Below are 24,342 nucleotides of genomic sequence, written 5' to 3'. Positions count from 1 at the left end.
TGACCTGTGGAAAGAAAGAACTTGTGATTCTATTAAACATAGAGAAACACTGGAAGCAACCTGTGTATCTGTCAGCAAAAGAATAGAGTAGTAAATTTTGGAATAATTATCGAGGACTATTATTCTGTATAGCAGTGAAAATAAATAAGCCAAACAATGAAATGATCTGAGTCAACACAGGTAAGCTTCTAAAATGTAACGCTGAATGATCAAAGCAAGATACGAAAATATACACAAAATATGACCCCAGTCTTATGAATTTGCACACAAAAAAGCAATAAACATTATTATATATATCTATGGGGTATAAATATAGAAAAATCATGGGAATGAAAATATTAAATTGAAAGCAGTGCTTAATGCTAGAGAAAGAGAAAAGCGGAGGAAGAATTGAGCGGAGGGTGGTACATAAATAGCTTAAATATTATCTTTAGTATTTCTTATGAAAAACCAGACAAATCATGAGAAAATATGAACATTTTTAACAAATTCATATGATAAGCACATGCTTATTTATTTTATCTAAGTACTTTTCTCTGCACTTGACGAATTTTTTTTAATATCCTGCTATTCTAAGATGTGAAGTTTCAGTGTGATTTCTTACTTAGCCAAAGCTAACTGATACAAAGTTCTTAAATAGACAAACAAAGATAGGATAAAAGGCAGATTCAGAAGATAAATAATCTTGGATAGAAGAAATATGTACGTGTGTGTGTGTTCACACGTGTGTATGTACGTGTGTATATGGAGAATATATGTAGTTACATAATTACACAGAAATATTTATATTTGAATACTCCTACATACCCAGAGCCAGAAAAAAGAAATAAAACTCTGAAACTGAGACTACTTAATCTAAAATCATGTCATTATTCATTTCTGGCTGAGTTATCGAGATACATCTTATTCATCTGTGAAATCTTTACCTTATAAGGTTGTGGAAAAATTCAGAAATGCATAATATGCAAGGACTTAATCCAGGATACATACTAAATATCAGGTAAATATGTACCTGACTGAATGAATATAGGGCAAAATTATGAATATAGCATAAATGGACAAAATAGAGAAAATTTACATGAGTTAACAATCATCAGGAATATAGGGATAGGGTATGTTCAGAGAATGACACATAGAGCAATAAGAATTTTCAAAGAGGAAATGAATGTTAATATTTTAAGAAAGTGGTTAAAGAAGACCCTATTTAAAAGAATAATGGTAATGGTCCAACTGAGTCAAAAAGAACAAAGCTATGGGAGACTTGGTACAGTTCCAATTATCTGTCAATTCTCGGGAGCTTAGGAGTGGAATTGAGAACAACAAATAGTAGGATAGATGTGCCACAGAGGATTTAGCAGATGAAAAAAGAGTGATCAGCTCTAGGGAGCTGGTTTGAGTGCCTAGAATAGTGACCATGGCACTTGAGCTGGTCTGGAGGCACGAGAGCCCAATACAGGGACTGGGTGACAAAGAGGTGAGAGCTTGGGGCCAAAGGGTGAAGATCAGGAGTCTTGCAGATAACACCTGAAATCAGGAAGCTGTAGATCTCTTAGTGGATAGCATCAGTATGTCCTTAGTGACTCCCTCCCATGCATAAAGTGAAAGGCCCTCTCATGCTATGATGTGTAGTTTTCTTCCAAGAAGCCTTATTTCTTTCCAGTGGTTAAGAAACTCCAACCATTTAAAAGAGAGGAGGCAATTGAGGGCATAGTTGCACTAAGAAGTACAGACAGAACTGTCCTGTATCAAACCACTGAAGAGCCTTTGGAAAGAGTAATGGGTTTAATATCCAGTCCATCTTGGTGCCTTTCCTCTAAGATACTATGTTTATGGGATCATCAGTCTCAGGCACTCAAAAACTTTTCTGCAAATGACTGTTATTTTCCTCTCTTGTTAGGGCAACAAATGACTGGAGTTTCTCTAGTGCTCTAGAGTTTTTCTAGTGCTATGTAGCATTGCCTGATCTCCTGTTTGAAACTTGTGAACTCTGATCTCTCATTTCTGCATTCTTAAGTTTGACCCATCTCTCAGCCCAGCACTGTGCAATCTCTTTCTTCCTAGAGTTCATCTGCCACTTAACATATGCTTTTTCCCCCCTAATTTCTTTGAAACCATGAATCAATCTTTTTTGAAGCTACATAAGGATTTAAAGAATACCTAATCCAATTACTTCATTATGCTAATAAGAAAAATACAGCCCAGAAACTCATTTGGTAAGTGATATAACCAAGATTCGACTACAGAGATCCTTCATCATTATTTGGTAACCTTTCCACAATGCTATGTATATGTATTCCCTAAGAAAATGTTTCTTCAGGACAGAGACTAGTTAGATTGAATCTATGTATGTTGGGCCCTTAAACAAATATTCACCCATAGTCATATAGTATGCTATCAAATCACATACAACACACGAAAGAGGTGTAAATGCTTATGTAGACAGTTTTGTAGTTTTTAAAGTTACAAATGTTTAGACATATAAAGTTAGAAAGTTTCCATTTATCATTTAAGATAATTAAGTATTTCAGTTTTTGTTACTACAAGCAAAATGAAGCTGATGAGTCTTAGATTTGTTCCTTTAATTCATTGTCAAGTCTATTCTGGTTTAGCATTTATGCAAGCCAGTTCTGACCAAGATAGGTTACAGATATTTTTTTGAATCCCAGAAGAGAAAAATTCTACCATGAAGTCCTTTGGCTACATAGAAGTTGTTCACTATGTGGATACTGATTTTAATTTCATTTCACAAAAAAGCACCAGAGAGTCAATTTAATAAACAAAAATGTCACAGTGTAACAGTTATCAGTGTTTCCCTGTGCTTTCTCCCTACCATACTCAGAAGAGTTTGGACATCCTTGCCTGCAGCTTTTTCTAACCACTCCCCCCACCCAGTGGATGCCCTTTCTCCCTTATATCAACACATTTCTCTCACTCCTGCCATTCTTCTGGTGCTCTCCCTGCAGGTGTTAGCGCAGCAGAGCACAGTCTGGAGAAGGTATCAGCAAAGAAAAACCCTGAGGAAGAACAGGGAAACTGGCTCTTGATAACTGATTATTTCCCACTTGCTATGGAGAAGAGTAGAGGTGGGGAAGCTTGTGGGTAACTCCACCCCATCACCAGAACTACCAAGGAATGTTGTCATGGAAACTTCTGGAAGTTTCTGGTGCCATTTTTACACAGTTACAACCTGTTTTTCCAAACTTGGTTCATACTGATACTTTGTAATCCAAAGAAAGATAACCCCATAAAAGGCAAAAACACACAACTGAACTTAATTTGGCCACATGAATGGGAAATAACAAAGCAAAAGCAACTATAAGGTCACATATTGGGAGCTGAACCAATACAGTTAACAGAAGTGACCAGCTTTGCCTGTTAAGAATGTTATTATAAAAGAAAATCTAAGTCAAGATTACCTAAGACATAAGATATGTGTCTTTTCACTCCTCACCGTACACAACTCTGAATTCTTTGAAATTCTTGGTACACAGCCTGCCTTTCCCATCTAACTATTCCACCTGTGACTGTGTTAAGAAGAAATTTCCTGGGCTAGGTCAATCAAAGCTCACTGTGACCACTATCACAGATTGTTACTCTACAAGCTTATTTCAAGGTGGCTTTGCAATCTCAGCAGACAAAGCCTTAGAGTCATTCTTCCCCCTGTGCTTGGTTGGGAAGTGCCAGCCATGTGGCCTCTTTCCTGCTCTCCACCTCAGCTTTCCTCTTCTCTTTTCTTGGCTCGTATCAGAGAAATGACAAACACCATCTTCTTACTTGGTCAGTTCTACAAAGTCAGTTGCCTTAATTCCACCCACAGGAGCATACTATCTAAAGAAAACACATTTATTTGTTTAAAAATATAATCTGAAAGCAGTATTTTCACAGAAAAATACTCTCACCCTCTCGGTGCTGGTCTGCGGTGCATTTTCTTCCAGACTTGTTTCTTTCCGAATGACTACATCTTCTGCTGGCATTTCTCTGAATGTGTACACAAGACTCCTTTTCAACTCAGAAAAGCTACCTGATGCTGCAGGCAGCTTCCTGTTGGCCTCAGGTTTTGCAGAATGCACGCTTGGTGTGCAGAAGGTGGGCAAGGTGTCTGAAAAAACAGGAAGCAGCTGTGAATGTGTGATTTACTCCTGGAAGAAGCGCACTTAGAGATGTCTATAGATGCTCCTGCTGCTCATCTATGAGCATGTGGCAAGGCAATCAAGTACTTTTAAAGCCCCCAAACCAGCTTCTGAATGGTAGGGTTATTTGGAAAATCTAATACATACAAAGGCATGGTTGAAATCCATGGCTTTTCTATTTTTTAAAAATATTTTATTTAAAAGGAAAAAGAGAAAAAAAAGCAGAACAAAACAAAACAGTGTAAGGGTACAAGTAATTCAGAACTACAGAAAACCAAAAAACAAAAAACAGTAAGCTATCACCAGTTAACACATTACTCGCTATCATCTTAGAAACGGTGTTTCAGGTCACAGGATCAAAGCACACAAAACGAACATTCAAACAGTGAGACTGCAAACAGTTGTGTTCGGTAATCCAATCCAAAATATTAATATGGTCTTCTATGTAACACACCTAAACACCCTTGCTGTTGTATCCTTCAGGGCACTTTTCTTTCCATCTCTTTATTACAACAAAATTTACACATTTTGGGCTTTATTGCTCCCTTAGATCTTATTACTTTTTTTGTAAGAGAATAAAATCAAGCATGATAAAACAAAGCTGTCAGTCAAAACCAAGGATAGACATAGCACATGATGTAAAAACAGAGTACAAGGTTATCAACAATGGTTACCATAATGCCCCTTGCATCCTTAAGAAGAATTGTCTATCTCTTTAGGTATTATAAAGTTAAACAAAACAGTAGAGAACAAGACCAATAAAACCTAAACTTTGTAAATCTTACAGCACCTCAAAAGAGGATAATAGTCAAACCAGAATGGGCATCATAGTGAGTCTTATTGCCTTCAAAGTAGTTGTCTATACTCTGATACTTGATACTTTAATACAGAGTAGAATAGAGTCTAATCAGTCAAAACAAGATTTCAGGGGTATTACAGGACTTCAAGTTGATAGGAAACCAAAAAAGTTACTATAATACATCGTGCTAGATTTTTAATTTTTTCCCCTTAGTTTAAAAAATAAATTTAAAAAATTAAATAATTTTTTAATGAATAAGGGAGAGGATGAGATAAAAGGGGGCATAACAACATAACAATACAGGTTAAAGCATGACACTTTCAGCAACCTAGTGCGTCACCACCAAATAACCCGACTTAATAGTAGTTACCATAGTGTCTTTTTCTTTGAAATATTTGAATATAACTTCATATGCTATAGCATCAAACATATCAAGACTGTGTAACACCATTCAAGTGGATGAAAGCTTTGTAGAGTATTTAGAACCAGCTAACAGAAAAAATGATCAATGGTTTCTATATTATGTCTTTGCCTATAACAATTTTTGTTTATACTACCACATACCATAAAATCCAGCAAGATACAACATGATAAAATCAATGGAGACAGAAGAGCCATAGTTTGGTGCGGCTTTAAGACAAGATGGTATTAAATCAGCACTAGCTATTATGATGTCTTGTTTTCTTCAAAATAGCTGTTCATTGCATCACAGGCCATAATATCAAACAGCCCAGAATAAAGCCATTCCAATTAATGAGTGAAAACTTTATAAGGCTTCAAGGCCCCATAATGGGGAATCATGGTTATCACATACTTTTATATATTTGAATCATTTCCTACACTAGGGAAACTATTTGGTGTTCACAGATGCGAGTTTGATTTAGTTCACTTATGAGTATAGTTTCAAGCTGCGCCCGCTTATTGATAAATACCTCAATGTGATCCTTCTTTATAGCTGAGTAGTACTCCATTGTATAGAAATACCACAGCTTTGTTATCCATTCCTCAGTTGATGGACATTTGGGTTGTTTCCAAGATCTGGCAATTACAAATTGTGCTGCTATAAACATAGGTGCGCATGTATCACTGTGGTATGATGCTTTCAGTTCTTCTGGGAATATGCCTAGAAGTGGAATAGCTGGAACAAATGGGACTTCCAATCCTAGCTTTTTGAGAAATCTCCAGACTGACCTCCACAAAGGCTGTACCAGTCTACACTCCCAGGAACAGTGTAGGAGAGTTCCTTTTTCCCCACAGCCTCTCCAGCATTTGTTGTTGTTGGCTTTCTTGATCCTTGGCATTCTTTCAGGAGTGAGATGGAATCTCAGTGTGGTTTTAACTTGCATTTCCTTAATAATCAATGATGATGAACATTTTTTCATGTATTTATTTGCCATTTGTATTTCTTCCTCTGAGAAGTGTGTTTTCATCTCGGATGCCAGTTTTTGGATTGGGTCTTTGAAGTTTGGGGGTCTGATTTTTTTTTAATTCTTTATATGTTTTAGACAAAAGTCCTTTGTCTGAGGGGGAGTTCACTAAGATCTTTTCCCAATTTGTGGGTTTTCTTTTCACTATGCTGGAGATTTATTTTTGACTTACAGAAACTTTTTAATAAGAGGTGGTCCCAGTTATTGATTCTGGGAAGTATTTCCTGTGAAATTTGAGTCCTGTTCATGAATTCTCTACCTACCCCTATGTCTTCAAGGTTTCTACCTAATTTGTCTTCCAATAGTTTTAGTGTTTCTGTTTTAATATTCAGATCTTTGATCCATTTAGATTTTAATTTAGTACATGGTGATAGGCTTGGGTCGAGTTTTAGTTTTCGGCAAATGGAGAGCCAGTTTTTCCAACACCATTTATTAAAAAGACTGTCGTTTTTCCAGTGAATCTGCTTGGCTCCTTTATCAAAGATAAGGTGGTTGAGTGTGTTTGTAGTTGTGGTTGTATCTTCTAATCTATTCCATTGATCCTCTGCTCTGTTTTGATTCCAGTACCATGTTGATTTTACTACTGTTGCTTTGCAGTATAACTTCAAGTCAGGGATTGTGATGCCTGCAGCCTTGCCTTTGCTGCTTAGAATTGCCTTTGATATTCTAGGTCTCTTCTGGTTCCAGAGGAACCTTAGGAGTGATTTCTTTAGATCTATAAGGTATGTTGATAGTATTTTTATTGGGATTTCATTGAATCTGTATAACAGTTTTGGGAGAATGGCCATTTTCATAATGTTTATTCTTCCTATCCATGAACATGGGATGTCTTCTCATTTTCTGAGATCATCTTCAACTTCTTCTTTAAGTGTATTATAATTTTCCCTGTATAGGTCTTTCACTTCTTTTGTAAGAATAATTCCTAAATATTTCATTTTTTTGCTTGCTAGTGTGAAGAGTGTGACTTCTCTTATTTCTCTTTCTGTGATTTTGTTGTTAGTGTATAAAAATGCTCTTGATTTCTGAGTATTGATTTTGTACCCAGCTACATTACTGAATTTATTTATTGTATCTAAGAGTCTTTTAATGGAGTTTAGGGGGTCTTCTATGTAGAGTATCATGTCATCTGAAAACAATGACAATTTAACTTCTTCTTTTCCTAACTTTACCCCTTTTATTTTTCTCTCTTGTCTAATTGCTCTGGCTAGTACTTCCAGTAGTATATTAAATAGGACAGGTGATGAAGGACACCTGTGTTGTGCCTGATTTTAAAGTAAAGGCTTTCAACTTTTGGCCAATTAGTATGATACTGGCTGTTGGTTTGTCATAGACAGCCTTTATTATATTGAGGTAAAGACCATCTATTCCAATTTTCTGTAAAGTTCTTATCATGCATGAATGTTGGACCTTATCGAAGGCTTTTTCTGCATCTATGGAAATGATCATGTGATTCTTATTTTTGGCTTTATTGATATGGTGGATTACGTTTATTGATTTACATATGTTGAACCATCCCTGCATGCCTGGGATGAATTCCACTTGGTCATGGTGTATAATCTTCTTGATGATTTGCTGCATCCTATTTGCCAATATTTTATTGAGGATTTTTGCATCTGTGTTCATTAGGGAGATTGGTCTGTAGTTCTCTTTTTCAGTTGGGTGCTTCTCAGGTTTTGGTACTAGAGTAATATTTGCTTCCAGGAATGACTTGGGAAGGATTACTTCCCTTTCAATTTCATTGACGAGTTTGAGGAGTGTTGGTATTAGGTTTTCTTTGTATTTGTTGTAGAATTCTGCAGTGAATCCGTCTGGGCCTAGGCTCTTCTTTGTAGGTAAGGAATTAATTACATGTTCAATTTCATTGATAGAGATTGGGTTATTCAGCAGTTTTACATCCTCTTGATCTAGCTTTGGTACTTCATATGTTTCTAAGAATCTGTCTATTTCTTCTGTGTTATCAAACCTTTGAGAGTAGAGGTTTTCGAAATAGGTGTTGATGATCTTCTGTATCTCTATTGAGTCTGTAGTGATTTCACCTTTTTGATTTCTTATTGCATGGATTTGAGCTTTCTTCCCTTTTTTAATAAGTTTGGCTAGGGGCTTATCGATTTTATTTATTCTTTCAAAGAACCAACTTTTTGATTCGTTGATTCTTTGGATTGTTTTCTTAGTCTCTATTGCATTGATTTCTGCTCTGATTTTTATAATTTCCTCTCTTCTTTTGGCTTTGGGCTTGACTTGCTCTTCTTTTTCTAGATGTTTGATTGTAGCATCATGTTGTTTATTTGTATTCGTTCTGTTTACCTGATGTGGGAACTCAGTGCAATAAATTTTCCTCTGAGGACGGCTTTCATTGCATCCCTTAGATTCCAGTAAGTTGTATCTGTATTTTCATTTGCTTGTAGGTATTGCTTAATTTCTTTTTTAATTTCCTCTGTGACCCACTGATTACTCAGGAGTGTGTTATTCAGTTTCTATATGTTTGTGTGATTTTTGCAGTATCTTTAATTGTTAATTACTAATTTCATGGCGCTATGGTCTGATAGCATGCAAGGGATAATTTCAACTCTTTTGCATTTATTTAAATATGTTCTGTGAGTTAATATATGGTCTGTTTTAGAGGATTACCCATGTACTGCTGAGAAGAATGTGTATTCTGTTGCTGTTGGGTGGAATACTCTGTATATGTCTATTAAGTCCATTTGTTCACAGGTGCAATTCAGTTCTTTTATTTCTTTGTTGATTTTCTGTTTGGTTGATCTGTCCATTGGTGTCAATGGTGTGTTAAGATCTCCTGTCAGAATTGTGTTACTGCTGATTTGGGTTTTCATTTCTGTTAGTACTTGTTTTATATAACTGGGTGCTCTGGAGTTTGGTGCATATATATTTAAGATAGTTATCTCTTCCTCTTGGAGTTTTCCCCTAACCAGTATGTAGTGACCTTCTTTATCCTTTCTGATCATTATTGGCTTTGTCTGCAAACAGAATAGCTACCCTTGCTTTTTTGGGGGTTCCTGTTGCATGGAGTGTTGTTTTCCATCCTTTGACTTTGAGTCTGTGAGTATCTTTTTCAGTTAGGTGGGTTTCTTGTAGACAGCATATGGTTGGATTTTGTTTCTTGATCCATTCTGCCAGTCTGTCTCTTTTAATTGGTGTATTGAGACCATTTACATTAATAGTAAGAACTGTTATAAATTGGTTTATTGTTGACGTATTATCTTTCTGCTGTTCCATGTTTATCTTTCTGCTCTGTTCAACTGTCTGCTTTGTTTAGTGTTTTTTTCCTAAATGTATTTAGGCTGTCTTTCAGTATTCTTTGCAGGGTTGGCCTGGTGATCATGAGGTTTTTCAGCTGATCTTTGTCATGGAAGTATCTTATTTCTCCATCAAATTTGAAGGACAGTTTTGCAGACATCACTCTAGGTTGGAAATCATTCTCCTTTAGGATCTGAAATACATCACTCCATGCTCTTCTTGACTTTATTGTTTGTGCTGAGAAGTCTGCTCTGATTCTGATAGGTCTTCCTTTATAGGTGATCTGTCTTTTCTCTCTGACAGCCCCTAATATTCTATTCTTTTGTTCAATTTCTGGGATGGTCATTATCATATGTCTGGGTGTAGATTTATTTTGGTTGTGACTATTTGGAGTTCTATATGCTTCATTGATCTTGATATCCATTTCCAATCTCATGTTTGAGAAATTTTCAGCTATTACTTCTCTAAATATACTCTTGACATCCTTTATGTTGTCCCCTTCTTTTTCATTTATCCCTATCAACCTTATGTTGTTTCTCTTTGCGTCATCCTGTAGGTGTTGAATTGTTATTTCCTCATTTCTTGTTATTTTTAAAAGATCTTTTCTTTCCTGTTCACTGGTTTCAATCTTGTCTTCGAGGTCTGAGATTCTATCTTCACATTCGTTGAGGTGGTTTTTACAACTTTCAATGGAGTTTTTGATTTCCTGTATATCTCTTTGCATCTGTTTTATGTATTCTGTTTGTTTCTTATATTGTTCATGCAGGGATTCTATCTTTTTGTTTAGTTCCTCCAATTTTTTAACTGCATCTGCTTTAGCTATGTTTAGCATCTGCTTCATTTCTTATATCAATTCTTCTTTCCTCTGAGAGATTATTTCTAGTTTGAATTCCTTTAAGGCTTCCCATACTTGCTTCTTTATTTCAGTTACCATTATTTCAGGTATTTCAGTCATGTGGCATGTGTTTTCTTCTATGCACATGGCTCCTGGGCTTTCTTGGGATGGGCTGGATGTTTGAGATTGCATTTTGGACTTTCATTTTGTCATTTTCCTGTATTTTGGAGCTTCAAGTGTTGTTCCAGGTGTGGGAGAGAGATCCGCCAGCCTGGGATGGGGTACCCTGTGATGGCCCCACTCACTGGACCCAGCAGGGAACTACGGCCTGCTCCTCAGGCCAGGAAGAGTGTCTCCTCATGCTGGGCGGAGCTCCCAGCCCTGCTGCCACAGTCTCTGATCTGGCCTAGTCCCTGGTCCGGTGGGGAACCGGCCTGGGTCCCCAAGTCAGGGAGAAAGTTCCTGCAGGTTGGGTGGAGCTCCCAGTCGCTGCTGTTTCACTCACCCTTCCGGCCTGGTCTCTGGTCTGGTGTGGAGCCGGCCTGGTTCCCAAGTCAAGGAGAAAGTTCCCACAGGCTGGGCGGACCTCCCAGCCACTGCTGTTACACTCACTGTTCGGCCTGGTCCCCAGTCTGGTGGGAAGCCGGCCTGGGTCCCCAGGTCCGGCTTTTCTATTTTTAATTTTCATTGGTGATACTGATGTGTGGGAATTGAAATTGAGTTTTAATTGCAATGAGAGAAGTTACAACCAAATGAATATTTGAGGTAACAGATTTGTGTAGCTTTGTAGGTTATTGCTTTATTAAGAATGTGTTTTGATTCACTGATTAGTTTACTCAGCAAACAGCATTGAGTGAAAAGCCCTGAAATAGACCCTAAAAATATACTGAGGACAAAACAAAAATGATTGTATCTCTATTCCGTTTCAGCTCAAAAATTACCTACAAATTTCATATTTCACATTTGCATTTTGAATTTGTTTGTGTCTGCATGATTAGTGATGCATTTAATGGAAGCATTTCTAATATAAATTTCCTCCTCTAAGTTGAACACTCTGAACTGTTGGTGGCTGGTTAGTCTAAGTGTGGCATCCTCTGCTACTGACCTCAGGCTATGTATTTAGTGTCATTGTTGGCTAATTAGGTTAACACTGTTCCTCCACTGAAGAGACCACACCTGATGATGTAGTAAATATGTACTTGACCAAAGACAAACTGGACTGCAGAGTGTTTCTGGCTCATTCACGAGCTATAGCCACTCTGTTCTACAGCTTTCCAGAGACTTTGTTTTCATAACTGGTCAAAAAAGCCAGGCAAATGGTAAGCAACAGAGTTTCCTTATTTTTCCATTCACAGTAAAAACAAAACAGAACAAAACAAAACAAAAACACATATGTAGACTCAGTTTCTTCATTTAAAACTGAGAAGCTGGATTAGCTACAGAACTGATTCTCAGTGAAACAAGTTAGAAAAGGAATTATTTGGTAGGTAATCTGGATACACTTATTTTCTTTGAACGAAGTACCCAAGGCTGGATGAGTGATTGTGCAGAAGTAGGGGCATGAGGAGGACATTTCTATCACTTTCTTCTGCTTTTTGGCTACAGAAGGCTTGGAGCAGATTCAGAGTGGGGGGTCAGCATAGCTGAATCCAAGGTCATTATTCTACAGTTCAGATGATTCTCCAGGCTTTATTAGGTTTTGAAGCTTGTCACCATTAGACGTATGTGTATTATGGTAGGCAATGTTAGGGGAGTCCCCAGTCTTGCCTTTCTATAATATCATTATTTCCTCAATTTGCACAGCAAAACTGTCCAGATAGTAGAGACCCAGATCACTGCCTTTCTCTTACTTTCCAGTTTTAATAGTCACACAACTGGAAATCTAGGGTAATAAGATGAAATCCTTCCAAGGGGAAGAGGATTGGAGCCCCTAAAACCACTCAATAACAGCATGTACTCTCAAGAGGTGCATTAACATTGCAGGTAACACCTCATTATTTACACTGCACTTTGCCAAGATTGAAAGGTTCATTTTCATAACAAGACTTTAAAGAAGTTTATCCTGGTGAAAACCCAAGAACCATGGCTCTTACCATCAAAAAGCAAAAGAACTGTTGCTTGAAAATAACCTCCAAAGTTAGGGTACTTGGAAAATAAAAGGAGATAATCAGTGAATTATTTTCAAAGAACCTACAGGCATAGTTCTGTATATGTTGTAACTAGAATTCTTTGATGACTTGAATTTAAAAATCTTCAGGTAAATAATGCTGATTTGTTGGTTGGATACATCAAAGAAAATGTCTGAATTCCTTGGAGGAAATTACCTGGATTTAAACTCCAGTTTTGCCTTTTCTTAGCTGTGTGAAGTTTGGCGACTAGTTTAGCATTTTCCAAGATCTTTTTCTTTTTGAAAATGGAAATAAAATATATTTCTTTCAAACAGTCATGAGAATTAAAGTACATAAAGCATACAGAATGGTTTAGATCACTGTGATCATACTTCCAGGTTCTGGAATTAGATGTTGACTTGAGATGGAAGACATGGCATTGATGTTGGAAAGGTCCCCCTTATCCTTTGTACCTTAGATACCTCTGGCATGACAATTATAGATGCGATAGTTCTTTGAACAAACTGGGACAATACATCACTGTCATCTACTTTACTAGGCATTGGAGATGCAAAGACAAATGAACATGCTAGATTGTAGTCTCATTGGAAAGGAAAGCATAACATGATTAACATGTGTAAAATATAAGATAAGCCTGGAAGAAATCTCAGAAATGAGATTTTTACTATTCTGCCTGGAAGGGGCTAGGATTAGGTGATGGAAATCAATAATTAAAGATTGCTTATAAAGATGGATCTCATAGACAAACTGCAGGACAATAAAGCTGTCCTCTTATCTCTTACCCCATAGAGAGCATTGTGACCAAACAAGCGGGATTTTGGGGGGACATAGTCTCCTAACCAATGGCATCTGTGAGTTTCTTGGTTTTGGTAGATGTAGCCACAGTTGCAGTGATAAACTTCTCTGAGATAAAGCAGGCATCCTTGGATTTGGACAGACAAGTGTATTAGACTTGTTACATACAGTCTCTTTTTGTCTCATTCCTCACATATAAAATGGGAGGAGTAGAAGGGGCCTTTCTGGTTGCTGTGAGAACATGAGATAATATATACAGCACATAGAAGGTACTCAATATATATTTGTAAATAATTTATTTGCAAAATGAAGTTTTCCCTCATAGAGAGTATAAAGATTTTGTTATTTGGTTTGCTTGTAAAGCTTAGTCTCGTCACCAATGCATTTGAATTTCTCTCTTCAAATCTCTTCTGGGCCCAGCTATGTAAACATTTCCTTTAGTGTATTTGTATCAGTCTCCTGGGTAGTATGCACCGCTCTATAAAAGTGAGTTTTCTGTACCATGTAAGAAAAGGATCTTATACTGGCACAGCTACATAGTAGTTTGCAAGTGCACTGGTTTGGCTGAAAGTCCTGGAGTGGTGTACAATCTGTGCGGGCAGACACTATGACCCTATTTTTCCCTCTCCTTCATCCGTCCTACCCTTCACACTTCAAAGCTGACTGAGGGAGGGGAGACTGTTATGACTTGAATTATGTCCCACTCTCTTCCCTGAAAATGTGTATGGGAAAGCCTGTATTAGGATTCTTTAGAATAAATAGAAACAGTAGGGATAGACAGACAGAAAGATAGATGGACAGATAGATCTTTTGTGGGGAGTACCAGGAACCAAACTCAGGACCTCACATTTTCCAGGAAGGCACTACACGGCTCAGTTGAATCCCCAGCCCAGACAGATTTTTACAAAGTTTTGGCTCTTCTGACTATGGAAGATAAGAATTGCTGTGTGTACGTTGAAGATCCAGCAAAGCCAATGGCAAGTTCCAATTTGAATTGCACACACTGAGAACGAGGAGAGTGAATGGTATAAGTCTCAGTCATAGTTCAAAGATATAAGAACCCAGAGTGCTAAGATGCAAGGGGAGATGATAGATGCTCCGGCTCCAGCTCCATCTTCTTTTCCTGTTCTGGCCCTCAGTGGACTGAATGATGTCTACTCATCCTGAGGACACCTTACTTACACTTTAGTAGGCCTATTGACTCAAATGCTAATCTCTTCCCAAAATACCCCACTCTCACAAACATATTCAAAAACAGTGTGTTGTCAACTGAGCATTCTTTGGCTCATTAACACATACAATTCAATATCAAAAATTTCCAACCTTTATTTGGAAATATAGTCATAGACAATATAATTATGTTAAGGTCATACTGGAGTAAAGTAACCCAATAATTTAACATAAACTGGTATCTGGACAAATGTGAGTGATTTGGATATAGACACACATACAGGAACAATGTATTATGAAGATAAAGCAAGGTATTGAAGTAACTCATCTATATGTCAAAGAAAGCAAAAATAGGCAAAAAGCTCCAGAAGCTAGGAAAGGGTCCTCAAAAAAGGAATGAACCTGGGTGACACCTTGAATTTAGACTTCTGGCTCCCAGATGTGAGAGAACACATTTCTGTTGTGTATGCAACACCCCACTGTGGAATGTAGTTAAGGCAGCCCTATAAAACTAGTACAAGGCCATAACAGGATCTAGATGAGGAGTTAAGAGTCTTGAAGGACTACTAGTTTTCCAGTTATGGTAGGTCAGCTAGTGGATCTGTTCCTCCTTCTCTGTATCTAAGATCTTTGTCATGTAACTTTTCAGTTCCCCCATTAAATGCAATGCTTTTTTGCCTATTGGTCGCAGCAGAAGAATGAACATCTCATGGAGCAGAGTCTCTCCAGCAGAAGTATCTCCACTAACTCTCAAACTTATGAGAACTAAACATTTACTTCTACAAACTCTTGAGACTTTGAGATTTGTTACACAGCAATTGTTGACTAATATAATTACTTTAATTTTCTTATTTCTTTCTAGTCTTGTTTTGTCTATACAATATTACCTTTTGTTATGAATCTTCTTTCATGCTTGTCAATAAACATTGCAAAATATCTATTATAAATAGAAGATACTGGGTCACATGGAGATATGTTGGAGAATCTCTAAGAGTTCCAATCAATATCAGTATGTTTTCTGTTCATAATGTTGAATGTTGTAAGAACTTTAGCATCTTAAATTTTAACATTAGCATCTTTACATTTAGACAATTTTTAAAAATATTCAATATGACCATGATTGGGTTATTTAAATTTTCTCAACTCTGTTTCCCTTGTTTGTAACAGAGAAATGAAAATACCAACTTATAAGCACTCCTGTGAGAATAAAATTTATGATTATGTCAAGCAGGAATGCCAGTGGAGATGTCATCTGGGTGTAACGCCAAGACAGTCAGATGTTTGATGGAGAGAAAGGTGTGTTTCCCAGTAGGATTTTCTTTTTTCTGGAAGCTCACAGAAACCAGAGAGCCAGTCATTTGGTTATAAGATGAGAGATTGTCTCCATACCCTTCCTTAAGTATGATGAAGCTTTTTTCACAGGTGAGATTTGGAGTTTGTTTGGTGGAACATCAAACAAGACTTTCTCTATCCAGTTCAAGATATTAGGCCACAATCACAGAAGATAGTTTCTGGTAAGAGAAGTTACAATTTCCTTTTTACATTCAGCATTCAGATCACTGGTTTTGTTCTGGGAAACAATTTTGGGGGAGAAGAAAAGAAACACTATGACAAAGCAAGAAAATATCTGTAAATTAAGAGGAAGTTTAAAACACAGGATATACTGCCTAGAGGAAAGAATGTCTGTGAAGTATTTTAGTTGTCTTTAATAGTTGACGTTTGAGAGATAAATTTTATTTTTCTGTGTGGCTATAGGTGTTAGTGTTCAAGAAAATGGGCTGGATGAAGGAATAGATTTTAGTTTCATATACAGAAAAAAATGCATTAACTCTCTGAAAATGGTATGGAGTACTTTCTGAAAGAATGTGTTCCTTATTAATGTATATGCTTCATATTATCTTGAGAACTATGTGCAAAGAACTTTGAAAGAATTCATATATTAGATAAAAGGTAGAATTGAGCAGTTTCTAAGTTTCCTTTAGTCTTGAAGATTCTATTACTAACAGCCATAGCTTTGGGTTGCTCTGTTTTCTACAGTATGTTTTTGCTAACTTTGAGTTGCTTAAATCAGAGTCCACTTGAACGCAGGTTAACATTTATACACTTGCTCCAGCTGCTGGTTTTACAAACCACAGATGCTCAATTGGATTCAGGTAAACACTGTGCCTTTTTTTCTACGATGTGATTCAAATGTAGATGACAGTGAACTGACAAGGGAGCAGCACATGAAGTTCCATATCCTCTGGGGAGTAAAGGACATGCCACCAAACAGGTGGCTCCAATTACTAACGCTGCTGCTGCCAGGGGAAACCAGAGGGGAATAAACGAACCGCCCAGGAAAGAGTGACAGCTAGAAGGGGTCGGTCCAGGAGTGCCCTGGAGCATCACCGGCAGACACGGTCCCGCGAGGCCCACTCAGTGAAGATTAATTGAAAAAAAAAGGGCAATGAGGTACTGTGTGTTCTGTAGGTGAATCTGTAGTGACAAAACTGACTTCCTTTTCTAAGCTCTGAGGCTGTAAAAAGCAAAAGAAAAGAAAAAGCTACAGACTGAGCTTGTTAGGATGACAACAGAGATGTGCTTGAGATAATGACTTTCAGGTTGTGACTGGGCACAGCCTGTCGGACCATGCTGAGACTGTTCTGGATGAACTCCGAGGGGTTCTGCTTTCGTGCCTGTTGCAGTATACAGCTGCTTCATTCGCTCAAGTTCGCTTAAAAATACCACCTCGTCTCCTTTCTTAGTACAATGACAAAGGGGAATGTTCTCTAAGCACAAGGTCAGAAACAAGCCCTTTTCAAAGCACTGTGAGTTCATATAATGGGAAGGAATGAAATAGTCAAGGAGGAGGCACTTTGGAATGTGTGTTTTAGTAGATGCTTTAATTTATTTCAAAGTAACACAATCCTCGTGAGTGCCTCTAATCACAGGACTATTTCCAGAAATCATTTTTAATTAGTGTAGATTTTATACAACCAAAGCATACAAGAGGGTGGTACACTTAGGAGCTAATTCAGGCAGCCCTCCCTATTTCCCTTGGAAAACAGAATTCAGTAATTAACAAGCCGTGACTCTGCAATCCCAGGATCGAGATAAGCATCTCCTCTACGACTGTGATTAATACTATGAAAAGCCTGTGTGCCCTATTAGTAAAATGCCTGGTCTTCTGAGTCAGACAACTCCTTGCTTTTGATCTGCACAGCTGCAGAGGCTGCCGGAGAAGGTTACGCCTCCACTTGGTTAGCATCTCCTTGAAACCATGCTGGTCAGTCTTATGTTCCAGGAGTCTCAAGGACAGTGTTCTGTTCCTCTCATTTTCCTTCCATGGAATTCAGTTATTTAACATAATACCTTCGTAAAACTTGATTGATAAGCACATCAGTTTTGGTTTTAGGATATGTAAGTTTCCGATCCCTTGTTTTTGAGGTTTTTGTTTTGTTGTTTATTTTGAGACAGGATTTTGCTCTGTAATCCAAGCTGACCTCAATCTCATGGTGATCCTCCTGCCTGAGATTACAAGCATCAGCCACTACATTCAGCTTGATACTTTGTATTGGGATAATTTGAAGAAGTTAAAAATCAAGACTAAGAATAGGCAAAAAAGGAATGCAAAGAAATTTGCGAGAGGTTTGTGCAGGTATTATGAAGATAAAAATAAACTAACACTCTGTGTCTTTTGTCCCTCTTGTGAGGGCAGAAGCTTTGCAAAAAACTGCCCAAGTTAGAATGACATCTCTCTGAGGTAGCTGTATTCTAATCACAATAAAAAAGTTTTATGACATCATGAGACAGAAACAAACATTTGTTTGGTTTTCTGACTTCTTTGGCCACATATATGTTTAGTTATCATTTAATTACTTACTATTTTTAAAGACAAAATTAAGTTAAAGTAAATATAGTTGACCACTGTTTCTACTAAGGAACTCATATTTGTCAGGCAGCCCTAGACTCCTGAGTCGGTGCAATTTGCTTCTCCCAGAGGCAGACTGGGGTCTGGCCCACCATCTACAGGGCAGCTATGGGAATGTCGGGGAGCTACTGCTTCAAAGGGAAGCCCTCTCCCCAGAACCTGCAGGCTTGAGTTATAGCACAGCACCCTTATCTCATCTGCTATAGGTGGGACCTCTAGTCTTCGTTTGTTTTTTCCTAATAGAATTCCAGCAGCAAAACATTACAGTCTCTAAAAGGGCCTCTGCACTACATTCTGGCTGTATTTGTTATTTTTCCCTCTTTCAGTGTAGTTTATCTCACCTGAAAGAAGGTCTCAGACTTTGGGTAGTTTGTTTAAAAATAATAGGTGATATTTTCACCTTATTAACTTTATGATGTTAGAGGATAAAGGAAAAGGGAATTACATGAACATGAGTGGATCTCTAAAACCACAAAGCTATACTAAGTTTTGGTTTCCAATTATAAAAAGGTATGACCTAGTCCTTGTGTAATATTGTGAAAATGTAAGAAACCATGAAAAAGTAATAAAAATCATCTACAGCTCCATTATTTGAAAAATTCAATTGAGAGCAAATCCTGCCCGTGACCTATTTTGTGAGGTCTCCAACTGAGAACGATTTCCACAATGTTAAGGAATTGTACATTACCTACAATACACATCCATATGCAGAGTTTTTACATAATTCACCAGCTCTACTACTGACTGGCCTTTTTTAGAAAATTTTGCTGATTCTTGTTTTGCAAGTAACCATTATCATTTTGGGGTCTCTTTTCTTCAATCTATTTTGAATATGCTGCAGATTTTTAAGGGGGAAAAACTGTGATGTTACTTTATGGTATTCTATATCTTACATTTTCCCTCACTTTAATGTTATGTCATGAATGTTTCCCTATTATTAAAGTTTTTTATGAAGACATATTTCAATAGAACAGGACTCTCTCTACTAGTTCTAATTTCTTTAGAGCTCAAACTTTTCAAAAGGTTGAACGTTTGTTTTTTAAAATACAGTTTTTATTGTGTTAAAATACATATTACAAAGTTTATCATATTGGCTATTTTAAATGTACAGTTTAGTGTCATTAAGCACACTCACACTGCTGTCTAACCGTTAGCACAAAACATTTCTAAAATTCTTTTCATTTTGAAAAAATAAAACTTTGTACTCACAAAACAATAAATCCCTATTCTCCTCTCCCCCAGAATTTGATTTTTAGTAGTTACATAATGTTTTCTTTTCATATTTTCTGGCTGTTCTCATTTGGTGTTTCTCTATTGACATTGGAAATAAAAACTGTTTTTGAGCTCTACTATTTGGAGTAATTAAGGGAAAGTAATTGAAGTCTTACAAAAGAACTGCCACCAATCCTCATGACAGCAAGCCTTATCTTTGTTTATTTGCTAAAAGATCATACTTCAACTAAATTGCAGTTTGGGGTTTAATAGAAAGTTTTGAAACTGTGTTTAGAATTCTGTCTCTGTGACTTAAAATTTAAGATTAAATATTCTGAGTCTCAATATTCTTATCTGAAAACCAAGGGTAGTAAAACTGGCTTGGTGGTTGTGAAGCTTAAGTAACATAAAGTATGGGAAAACCATTTAAAATAACAACCTGATGCAAATATTAATTACTATTATACCATCAAAATGTTTGCTACCAAACAAAGTTATTACTTATCAGAGAAAAATATTTTAATGAATGTTTTTGAGTGGCAAGTTCATTGCATTGAAATAATAGGAAACAGAGGACAATTTCAGAAATGACTTTTTAGAAGCTCATTTATTCCTTGGAAATTTACTATTGTCCTGGGAATATTGCATGGTTCGAAAGCTGAGCGCTTCCGAATGGCATTAAATTAAAATACAACCTTAACATGCTATGTAAGGAATTTTAAACAGTCTTATTCAATATAAAATATTTCAAATATCAGCACATTGTCTCTTATTTTTTATTAATCATTTCTCCGTTAGAATATATTTAACAGTCAATCTATGAAAAACACAGATTGGGATTTTGTAACTTTCTACAAGCTTTTTATTATTTATCTCTATTTTGTGAAATGTACGATTATTTTATTTCCCATTAGCGTAAGGATTTTAGTTATAAAACATATTGCCAGTCTCTCTAAACTTAAGTTCTCAGGTGTCTAATGATTTAAATTAATCTGAAAACTTTTTGTTCTGTGTGTACCACTGTTTCAAAGCCTCCATCTTTGTAGGTAAAGTGAATGATGCGAAGGACATATTTTGTTAAATACTAAGCATTTGCTAGATTTTCAATTATCCACATCCTTCCTCACAGTTGACAAAGTACTTTAGATAATTTTTAAACTCAACAGTCCTGTATAGCATCTTATTTCTATGCAATGGGACAGAAATTCAAATTTAAGACCCAAAGAATCACAAATCTACATGGCGTCTTCAGCACGAGGGATGACAATAAGTTTGAAGGTTTTCAAATTTGTACCTTTTTTTCAGAAAACAAGTCCAAAGTATTATGAATGTAACATATGCAAGAAGAATTTTTTTAATAGAAAAACAAAGCAAATGAAGGGCACTTACAGTTTTGTTTCCAGAGTGAATCATCAGAGTAAATCTGCTTATGTGCAGGCAGACTGTAGAGGAGGCCTCCTTTCCTTCAGGTCCCCATCCTCACATTTTACCTTCTCTGTGTCTCTTGTCTTTATGTAAAGAATTCCCATGGGGTATGCCGGAGAGATAAACAAATGCTGTGCACACAGAGAGCTCAGAGTGTGTGTACTTGGAGAGCAGCTGTCCTGAAAATCCTTCTTAAATGTTGAATGTTCAGGTTATGGTTGGGGAACAGGGACCGACTGAAAATGCACACCAAAACCACAAATAGAACTTGGACCCCAGCAACACTTCCTGGTTTCTTTCAGTACAGAGAAGAGAATCTAGCAGCCCATAGATTTCCCACCATTCTAGAGCTATTTCCTTGTATCAGAGGCAGATGTTGTAGTGCTCAAAGCACATCAGGGTGGCTGTTGGCATCTTGCTGTCTACATGCTCATGGTCTTGAGTGTATCAAGCTGGCCTTTTTAGAAAAGTGATGTTTGACTTGTTGCGTGAAATAACTTCCATCCTAGCTGGGAAATAAAGGAGTTGCAGAGAGCTATTTGGGGAACAAATCGCACAGATAAGATGGCATTTTTTTCTGACTGAGTGACAGTGTGCTGATTGGTGGGTGGGTTGTAAGATAAAGGCTATGAAGCCCTAAGCAGCCTGCTATTCTCCTTTAAAAGCATGTATAGGCAATGTTGGTGTACAAGGACAGGAATTCTATAAGCAAAGGAAAAAACGCAGTAATACTTCAAGACTAATAAATGTATATATTTTGCTGAAAGTTGTGTTTTTTAAATCTTATGGGAAAAATAAAATGTTATAACAATATAATAGGAGAATGCCAATAGTTAATACACTGCATATTGTTATCATCAAAGTAGTTATACAGAGTACAAAATATGGGCATAAAAAATTCTCCAAATGATATTAACACAACTCTCTTTTCAGTGAACTAAAACAACCTAATAGTATAACTATTTTGCATTTTCCCCTTTTACTTTTCTTTCTCCCTCTCCTACCTTAATTTCTCTTTCCTTTTTAACAGTTTCTTCTCATTTCACAGTATTTATTGTACATTTTGGTTATTTATTCTTTCAGTTTCTCACACCAAGGAGATGATACGAGTTTTAAACATATGAGTTTGATTTATTTCACTTATGAATATGGTCTCAAATTGCATCCATTTACCTTTAAATGTCTCAAGTTTATGCTTCTTTATGGCTGAGTGGTATTCAATTATATAAATAGACCACATCTTTTTTTACCTATTCCTCAGTTGATGGTCATTTCGGTTGTTTCCAAGATTTAGCTGTTACAAATTGCACAATCTCTAAGCATGTGTGTGCATGTATCACTGTGGTATGATGTCATTAATTCTTCCAGAAAGACACCTAGAAAGGGCATAGATGGGTCAAATGGGACCTCTAATCCTAGTTTCTTGAGGCATCTCCACACTGATTTCCAAAGAGGTTGTACCAGTCTACACTCCTACTAACAGCAGAGAAAGTTTCCTTACCACAGTCCTTCCAGAATTTGTTATGAAAGTTATGTTTTTTAAACACAAGTGTTTTCATGGTGATTGTATATTCAAATTTCATGGTGATTGTATATTCAAAATATGGATGTAGATCTATTCAGAATGAAAGTAATTAGGCTATTTTTTGCAAAAAATTAAGGACTTAATACCTATTTTAACTTAATTTCATAGTTATTCCTATCATCTGGTTTTCATAAACACCATCCCCTAAAAGTGTCATGTCAAGGAGATTTCAGATGAAAGAAAAAGCCCAATTAAAGCAAATTAAGCAGTTTGTTTTTCCATATCTTCCTCCATAGATAGCAGCGTCATTATTTCTCTTTTCTGGTCATCACTTCATACAACTTTTAAAACAATTTATTAGTATATGTTTGCAATATATAGTGGGATATTAGTACATATTCATGTCACATCTTGGTTCTTTTTCATTTTCCTAACTTCTGTCATTACCCGCACCATCTATTGCTATCTTATGAACTCTTAAAAAGATATTTGTTTATTAAAGTAAAAGCCTAATTTTCCAAAATGATGGTAAAATAGGCAAGTCTTCACAGCATGATAAAGTACAGTTTTTTCTGGTGGAGTACAAAGCAGTAGGGTTTGAATTTGAGGAAAGGATTCCTTTAGCTTCCACTTGACTTCTGAATCTAATTGTATCAAGAGCCTTTTATAAGAGAACAATCTGTGACAACCAATAAAACAAGCTGAATGTAGAGACAGCTACGACCTGAGTCAACTGAAAAATTAGTGTTAGAGTTGGAAAGGTCCCTAGAACTGGTTTCCCCAAACTCTGAGTTTTCTTTATCAGCAAACTGAACTTCAGGCAAAAGTAAGTGAACTATACGTGTTTATTTAGCTAGTGTATTCATCGATTTGGTATAAGAGTTTGAGCCTCAGAATTAGTCCAGTACGTCTTCTACCAGCTATGTCATGCTATTTACAAAACATAAATTAATGTAGTGCAACATAACTGTGAAGTGGAGCATATTGTAGTTTTTTATTTAGTATGGGATAGAAATCATGAGACAAGAGAGCTAGGTTTTACAGTGGGAGGCAGATTTTGGTGAGATAGAGAAAAAGGAGGAAACAGAACAAACTTGGTAGGGTGGTGCTTTATGAAACTATGATAGGAAGGTCACAGAGGAACTATGTGCATATATATAGGTGAAAGATATATATTGTCTGTTCACCTATTGTTTAAATCCTTTCCTTTCATTGGCCACGTTATGCCAAGGTCATAGCTAAAGGTTATACTAAATACATGATTTTTTTTTCATTTCAGCATCAGTCTTAAGCACAAGAAGACAAGAGTCAGTGACTTTGGAAGCACATTTATGAGGATTTATTAGGAAAAGACAAGGGTGACTAGACCAAGCCTAGGTGTCATAAAGGATATGCCAAACAATGACTATTCCTTGGGAGTAGTCCTCAAATAGCAAATGACAAAATGTCCCCATTTTCTTATTCCTGAGAATTTGTTCTCAATTGATTTTGTAGAGTGTCTACATAATACTAGCTGGCTTCATGGCACCTTGCATCAGCTTCGTTACTTTCTGTGTCTCACTTCTCTAACTCCTTCCCAAAATTTCCTTCATCTCTCAAACAAACTACCTTAATTCTTATTTCAGGGTACACTTTTCTGAGGCAATTTAAGTAAAGGTATAATAATTAGGTATAATAATAAAAGGTAATAATAAAAAGGTATAATTGAAGTTGGCAATAGAGTCTCACAG

The 24,342-nt window shown here is 36.6% G+C and overlaps 1 long non-coding RNA gene across 1 annotated transcript in view; it reads right to left on the bottom strand.

The window, feature by feature from the left end:
• LOC134477354 (uncharacterized) overlaps nucleotides 1–21,603 on the bottom strand; it is a 123,783-nt gene extending 102,180 nt beyond the window's left edge. Inside the window, exons 1-2 of the long non-coding RNA XR_010049356.1 lie at nucleotides 21,052–21,603; nucleotides 3,900–4,099 (exon numbers count right to left, since the gene is read on the bottom strand). This is a non-coding gene — a long non-coding RNA (uncharacterized LOC134477354). The remainder of the gene's footprint in view (nucleotides 1–3,899; nucleotides 4,100–21,051) is intronic.
• Between the last annotated feature and the right edge of the window lie 2,739 nt (nucleotides 21,604–24,342).

Source organism: Cavia porcellus, unplaced genomic scaffold (genome assembly GCF_034190915.1).
Source record: "Cavia porcellus strain 051 isolate PalLab524CR breed Dunkin Hartley unplaced genomic scaffold, mCavPor4.1 scaffold_8, whole genome shotgun sequence".
NCBI classification, from domain to species: domain Eukaryota; kingdom Metazoa; phylum Chordata; class Mammalia; order Rodentia; family Caviidae; genus Cavia; species Cavia porcellus.
The sequence above is the reverse complement of the archived record's forward strand: the minus strand, read 5'-3'. Positions and strand labels throughout refer to the sequence as shown.